This window comes from Lichenostomus cassidix, chromosome 5 (genome assembly GCF_008360975.1).
Source record: "Lichenostomus cassidix isolate B80296 chromosome 5, HeHo_3.0, whole genome shotgun sequence".
Lineage (NCBI taxonomy): Eukaryota > Metazoa > Chordata > Aves > Passeriformes > Meliphagidae > Lichenostomus > Lichenostomus cassidix.
This window is the reverse complement of record NC_139486.1, coordinates 24,909,107-24,917,347: the sequence shown is the minus strand read 5'-3', so window position 1 is coordinate 24,917,347 and position 8,241 is coordinate 24,909,107.

Below are 8,241 nucleotides of genomic sequence, written 5' to 3'. Positions count from 1 at the left end.
GGCTGATTATGGCTCTAATTGCTTTGCTATTTATCTGTGAAGCATCTTGTTCCACATTGAGGATAACAACATTAGGAATCGTTGTGAAGAATTCTAATTAGTTAAACCCAAAACTTTGAATTTCCATCCCGGCTGGAAAGTGAAATGCTCTGAGATAATTATACGTTTATAGATTATTTATGCTCTGGACAATTATACAATTATACAGACAATTATATGCTGTTGACCTGAACAATATTCCTTACCAATGGCAACAGTAGAAAAGAAAATAGGCAAACAAATTGATAGGCAACTCAGCTATAGAATTATTTTAAGAAGATAGATAGAAAAGTGCACATTTTTCAAAACAACGTCATGGTCCAATATTGTAATGTGAGTGAATGAAAAATTAGTTTAAGAGAAAGCCAAAAGAGAAATAATTCTCTAAGCTTAAAAACTAAAAGTTAAACTCTGGCTTTATTTCTACACGTGTGATTTTTCAGAGAAGTAATGAATAAAATTATAATTACTAATAACAAATAGAATAACAAGTTTCTATTAATGCCTATAAACTCATCTTCCTTAATCAGATAATGACTAATAGAAGCATTCAGAAAGTAGTTAAGAGATATATTTTTTTTAAAACCAAGTGGCTAAGAAATGTAATCCGACTGTACCTCAGTAATTGTTAAAGGAAGGACCCATTATCATAATTATGTTTCTGGAACAAACATTATTTCAATGTGATAAAAGATGACATGACACTAAAGGTAAAGCCACAGCAGATGTTACATGAGTAACAAGACAATATGCCCACATTCTGGTAATTTCTCCCCCCCAGACATGTTCTCATTAATCTGTGATTAATAGGATTTGAGTATAGTAAATGATGTTGATCTATTGTCTGTCTTTGTCCCACAGCATAGAGAGAGCAATTTGTCAGCTCAGCTTTTGTGTGACTGTTTAATAGCAAAGAGGGGGAGAGAAAAGACGCTAATCTTCTAATTGGCATCTATAGAGAAAGGTCTAAGAACACTGCCTGCCTGGAAATAGCTTGTGTGCAATTCCTATGCCTGCGAGGCTGAGGCAGACAGACAGCCGTAGCACCCCAGGTACCCATGGAAAAGGAACAGCGTGTTCCTCTCACACAATGAGCCGCTGTCCAAAGGGAGAGTGGAGAGCAAGGTGCACTGCAGAACAAGGTGCAATTGCTAACTCTTCCAAGTCTGTTGTGCTTCAGCCTGTTATGTCAAGGGAGTACTTCTTGACTGGTGTGACTTTATTAAAGACAGAAAGCTTCCTCCTTCCCAGAGCAGAAAGCAGAATGAGGTGGGGGAGAAAAAGTGGGTAGTGATGAAGACCAGAATAGTCCTCTCACCAGCAAAATCAGAATCAATGGAGAGAACATGAAGTGCTCAAACACCTTTCCAGAGATGTCAGGTGAACAGTGGCTTTGTGCTAATATAGTGTCACTTCTAATTTAACTGTCCTCCTCAGGTGCGAAGGTTACCTAATGAAATGACTGTCTTCAGATACAAATAATTTCACTATTAAGTCACTGGTCCTAATATAGCAAAACATGAAAGCTACTGCTTAAAACTAGGTATGAGGACAAGTGCTTTGTTTTTCTGCCATCCTCAAGTACCTATTTTATGCCCTTCCAAAGGTCAGAATGAAGACTTGGCTTTTGGGTGCAGTTGAGGACTGGATCCCTCTGGTGCATCTACATTGCAGCAAAATGCAGGTTTATTTTGTATAATGATTTCTTAAGTGGTGAATGGTAACTAAGAGTTCCTTGTTCAGTTTAATGACCTGAGCCATTCTGACAAAACAACATTCGAGATAATGGAACAACTTTCAAAAAATGCATTCCTTTATAGAGTTTAGGGTGCTTTATCCTGCTCAAGATGCAGTGAAAAATATTCCTGCTCCTGGGAGTTTCAGTCTAAATCCGTACACTTAGGGTAAGGTCATGCCTTATGCAATGCTTTTGTACAAGTATATGTTGTGGCCAGGTTCAAATACTGCAAGCTTTGGTTATTTTTTAAAAATGAGGTTAGTTTTTATTTTTTAAAGGCTCAGAGCTGTGAGAATGGAGAGGTTTGTTAATCTTGTAAGCAAATAAGCAAGCAAAATGCCCCCAAAGGCTTGCTCTGAGTAGACTCAGAGGTGTTGCAAGGCTTCAGGTAGCTGTCTGTGATCTGGACTTCATCTGACAAAGCCCTCTGCATCAGGGCATGAATTTATTGCATCTGTCCATCACCACAGCTCATTACATGGAACATCAACTGTCACATATTTTCCAACATATTAATCTCTATCTAGGACATGAAGTTGTTGTGAGTGCTATTTGTTATTTGATAGTTCATGCTCTCAGCCTGCTCAAAAAGCTGCTTAGTTAAGAAGGATCAAAATTCAGAATGACATTGTTCTTTAAGAAAGCATTATTACAGAGACTCTCACACTGTTAAAATGCAAGAATATCATGATAGTAGCAAGTGTTATAAAATGTTATTTTATAGCATTACCTGCTTTCTGCTCATCTCTTAATATCACTGTGCTTAGAGGGGGAAGAAGGCTGCATTTGGAGCAGTTATCTCCTAGGCAGGCAATAGCATCTGGTGATATTAAAATGTCATCAAATGAAAATATATGCAACAGCTTCCACCTCATTTGAATATGAAATGCAAAGACAATCCAAGGCAGACAAATGCTTGTTTAGAGTGATATCTGAATACAAAGGCTGGATCATCAATAATAGATAAAGGTTTTTTGCTTGTTGTAAATTAGAGGTATGATGGGTATTCTAGTTTTGTTTTTTAATTATTTATCACATTAGCAAGGCTGGCTTTTACAAAACACCAGGCAGAGTAAAAATGTAAAATATGAAGCGAGAAGAATTAATTTTATAATCTGACACTAGAATAAAGCATCCAAGCCCTCTATCAACTACACTGAAAATTAGATAGTAACATTCTGGTAGTTCTGTCAAAGTCAAATACAGAAGCAATTGTTAAGTGTTGATAGGCAGTGGATAGAAGGTGTAATCCGCTGGGAAGGTTTTGATCCAAAATGAAACAGTTTTCTACCCCTGCTAGTCAGGCAGAAATCTAATTACTCTCTTTTGATCTCTATGGAGAGGTAAACCAAAGAGTTATAGGTTATGGACAGTTTTATTGATTTTTATCTCAGAAATCAACAAGTGCAGGCTTTACACTTTACACATACTTGCTTAGCTGGTGATAGGATCAAATATTTCAAACTGGCTTTCCCTGCTACCAAGTCAATAAGCCTCTTAGTTGTTTTGTTCAAGTTGCACTGTGGATGTTAATATTACAGAACTTTTTGCACTTAAAGGCTTTGGGAGAAAAGATTGTCAGGTTTATATTCGGGCATTTTAAGCAAATATCTAAGCTTTTTTTTTTCCTATCTACTTATTTCTCTCTTGCAAGACTGCACTGTTAGATTATGGCTGTATCTGGACAAGCAGCTGTATTTTTATCTCTGCATGTGAGGAAAGGATCTTCATTACAAAAGCAGCAGAACCACAGTCTGAAACAGAAGCATCTGCCAGTTTCTGCAAGTTTAGCATCCCTTCCACTGACAAAGTAGAAAAGGACAACTGCAATTCAGTTGGCAACAGCAGTTAAACCCTTTCTGGAGTGCTCACAAGATATTTCTAAGGTAGTCCTGGAGTGCAAAGGAGGAGAAAGATTTCTGTTTCTGGAATCTGCAGTGTACCTTTGAGAAATCAGACACAAACTTCACTGCTTGTATTCTAGCACTGAAATATACCTTGGTCCTTTGTCCTGTCTCTGTGGGTGCAAACATTTCCACAAATGCCCATTCTCATCAACTACAGCTTATGAAAATATTTAATCTTAAATATGCCAGCCCTTCTTCTCCCAGTTACTTCCTATAAATCCTGTGCAATTTTGCAGGATGAGTTTGGACATGGGCTGAAATGACCACGGAGAGAGAATGCCTTGTTTTTCATGAAGACCCTCTCATGGATCTTTTTGATTAAGTGTGAATGTGTGTGAAAGATTTCACTAGCAGTCTCACCTAAAACCTTGGCATGCAATCATGTCCTCAATCCAGCAAACTGGAGTTGTGCTATCGAGCTAAAAGATGTCAAGATTTCATGCCAGCTTTTAAGATGTATAATTATTTGGGGTCTGTTGTTAATTGTACATATTCATGCAATCTAATCAGTCTTCAAGAATGTGCATCAAGTCAGGGTCTGCTTGTTCATACACACAAAAAGCAGTTATTCTCATTTAACTCCAATGTCAGAGCCACAGGCACAGACACAGAGCCTGGGATGCGTGTAGCTTCGTGATTATTTTGATAGCTTCTCTTCTTTGTGTCCTGGGAGATAAGGCTGTTTCTCCCACAGCTGCACTTTTTCCTGAATGACTGACAACCCCTTTAGAGGAGATCAACCCCTTTTTGTGCCCTTTCACTCACTCGGAGGTTATCAGCTAAAACTGCACTCAGCATTCAATCACATCTTTCCCCTGTGGCTGTAACTCCTGTTAACACAATTAACCTTCTGATGGGAACATAAAATGAATCTAGGGAGGGAAAAAGAGCAGAAATACATTCCCATGTTAAGGATTAAATGGCCTTAGTGCTTACAGCAGTGTTTTTTCACGTCTCTCTCTTCCACAACATTGTGTGTAAGGGGCTATTAGCAGGAAATCACCTGTCACAAAATTCTTCCTAGTAATCCTGGCAGCTCTTATTTTATCAGTGTTTTATTGTTTTTTTGGATTTTAATTTATTTTAAGGTTAATGGAAAGTATTATGGAACACAAAACTAAATAGACAAGCAAATACAAATCTGTATTTCTTTGTGTATTTGTGTTTTGGTTTGCTTATGTGCCTCTCTCCCACCAAAAAAAAAAATCAAAATCTAAATCTGAAAGATACTGTTTGACAGCCAACATTTTCTTTTTTTTTTTTTTTGGCAAGGGGAATGATGCTGACAAAAAATATCTGTCTTCTTTTGGGTGCCTTTTCTTATGGCAGCATTTTTAAATGATAAACAAAGCCATTGTATGTTCATGTTTATTCTCATTTCCTGTGTTTCTGTACTGAGCTCTGTATGTGCTCCCTTGGCTGTGCCCTAGAGTGTGTCTACTCTAAGCATGTTTTAGCCACAGTATTTTTGAGAAATCTGTGTACACCCCCAACTCTCCCAAACCTGAGATATGAATTTTCATCCAATTTTCCCCTCTTTAATTCTCTCTTTGCTGCATGGGTGGCTCATTGTCCTGAAGAGCTGGGGGTCTGATATGGAGGCCAGCAACATCTCCCTGGGCACAGGGAGGTTGGAGCCTGTGGCACCAGCTTCTGTGCAGGTCTGATACTGAAAAAAACTCTGGCCTGCCTCTGGTTCTCACTCTGGTTATCTTGAGCAAGCTAGTGCTCTGCTCCACCTTGCTCTGCAAAAATATTCATGGAGGATTTCCCTTAATTTTAAGTGAACTGAAGTCCTCATATAATGACCTGGTCATCTATTTGAGCTGCTGAGGCAAAGTACTTGGAGCCCACTGACTCCCAGTGATGAGGCTGAAGGTGGAACAAGGCTGGAAGGCACTTGTTCTCTGACAGTCTATACCCACTCTGTGGTCAGGAGAAGGATGTGTAGATTCTGGGCTTTTTGAATTTCTCTGGTCTTGTCTATACTGAAGTATTGTCCAGCAGCAGGTAATTGGCCTCTGTATGGTTTTAGTATTCCAGGTGTTTGCAGGTCGTGGTGAAATTTGTAACTGGTCAAGGGATGGAAAATGAACATCACTTTTCTAGCACAGACACATCCCCAAGCACACAGCGGTTTAACTGAGGCAGCAGTTAAATGAGAGGAGGACATTTCATGTTTTTCTGTAAGATTACAGTAATGCTGATTTTGACTCTACCCCATTTACCAGGTTTGCATAAACACAATAAGTGCCCAGGTCTAGCTGCTAAAGTGTGCCTGCACTCTTCCTCTGTTGATTGAATGAGTTTTATGCAATGGCTCTGGTGACAGATCTAGGGGACTTTCATCATTGCAGTATCAGATATTTATCATGCAAGTGCCAGATTTGTATTTTCAGCACCATTCTCAGAGGCAGAGGTAATTGCTTAAACAATAACTGAAGCAAGCAGAGAAAGACAACAAGCCACTCCTTGATCTGTAATTATAGATTTTTGTATGCTGTGATGCAGGGGATAATATTATATGCACATAGTAGGAAGAAATGGACAAGGCAAAATAATTTGGGACAGACTTTAATAATGTCCAATCTGCCTTGTATGCTGTTAAATTTCCAAGTTTCTTTCCCAGTTTCTTGTTATAACCCTGTTCTCCCAAGTAGGGAGTTAGGTGATGATATGTATGTGTGTGGACTTTACAGTGTTGCTACTGTAGATTTGTAAAAGTGTCATGAGGCTAAAACTTACATTGAAAACCCCACAGTTAATAATGTTCGAATGTGTCCTTGGCAAAATAAAAGAAAGGTTTTGCGGCCAGAGAAGTCTTCTTCAACAGCACAAGTGCCTCATGCTGTTGAAGAAGAGCCAGGGGAGCTCTGTGGACCTGCCAGTTTGCAGATGAAGATGCTATAGGGCTTGCAAAAGAAGAGCAAGAAAACACAGTTCACAGGAAAAGGAAGATGCAAGGATATCAGCTGACAGCTAAAGACTGGGCTAATTTTCATTATAGGTTTTTTTCTCTATTTCATACCTTTTTTCTCTTTTCAGTTCAGATGTGATAGTTTTTCACCTATCCTTGTCCTGAGAATTGATCGTTCGATCCATTGGAGATTGCTGGCATGAAGAAAACACTTGGAGTAATTAAAGTGAGGAAGGCTGATGTCGGGATTGCTTCTCTCTTTCAAAGGAACTACGACAGAAAACTGTTTTGTTTGAAAGCAAACTTCATTCCAGTGGATTCAGTATCCATACTGACACAATTGAAACATGGCTTATTGTAGAGCTGTAGCAATGGAGCATGACTGTGGAGTTCTGCAGTGATCACCCGTAAGGTAAGGGTACAGCACGAGAATTGCACATAGAAAGACCAATGAGGGGTGAGGCAAGGTTAATAATATTGTGTGCCTGGCTCACACCAGGATGCTGTGGATCACTTTTCGCAAGATACCAGTTAGCCATTGTCCTTCCGCTCACAACTGCCCCTAACTCTCATCTTACACCTTTCTGTTGCTGCATCTTTAGAGGACACAGAACCTGTGTGTGTTTGGGGGGGTTGCAAGGAGGTGGCCCCAACAAGATGCACTGTGTGACAGGGCAAGGGCTTCACCTGGGGCATGTGTGCAGAAGTGTTTTTGACTGGGCTGAGCCAGCTGGGAAGCCCATAACCAGCACGGTGGTGGGTTGAGGGCAATGCCATCAGCTTGGGATTTCCCACTGGGGAGAGAGACATGGATGTAAACCAAATGGCTGTAAAAATGTGAATGCAGGACATATTAAGCAGCTCTTATCCTCCCAAAAGGCATGTATGCTGGGGTGTTATGTAAATCTTGAAAGGATATAGCCTCCAGCTCATCCCATTGTTGAAAAGGATTAAGCCTCTCTGAGTGCTGGGCACTTAGGGATTATGGTTCAGCATCCAGAGAGGGGTGCACCTGACTGACTGGCGGTGTTTAAGGGCTTTATACCTTCACTGAACACCTACAGCTGTTAGGATTTCTTTTGCTTGTTTTATGGAAATGTCAGGACAGATACTCTTAGTTTTCCCATGTCCCATTGAAATGCAGATCATCATGATCTCCCTCCCTGGATCCACGCACAGATGTGCTACTGAAAAGCACTATTTGAGAGATGGCATTCTATCTTCTCTGCTAAACTTGGTCACCTTTATGCAGAGCAGCTACCACATGCATCCTCCTTCATTGCCAAAGACCCACAGCTATATCATGTAGATGTGTCACCAATCCCCTCCCACAACAGCCTGTGTTTTACAGTCTACAGCACTTCAGGTTACTTCTTCAGGTAGAAGTTCAGTATTGTGGTCCAACCCTTGGGAATTAGTGTGTGAGCTGGCTCTGCAGTACAGGGGTGATATGGTTATCAGTCCTTCTGACAGGGCTGGAGCAGGCACTGACTGGTGGGAGGGCTTGTGCATTACTACACAATACATCAAAACTCTGGTGCGGCATCTTCTTCAGAAGAGGAGAAGAATTTTTCACTGCCTCATGTGCCTCTGTGCAGGGCTCTGTCATTCCACACACTGAAAACACAGCATCAGGGGAC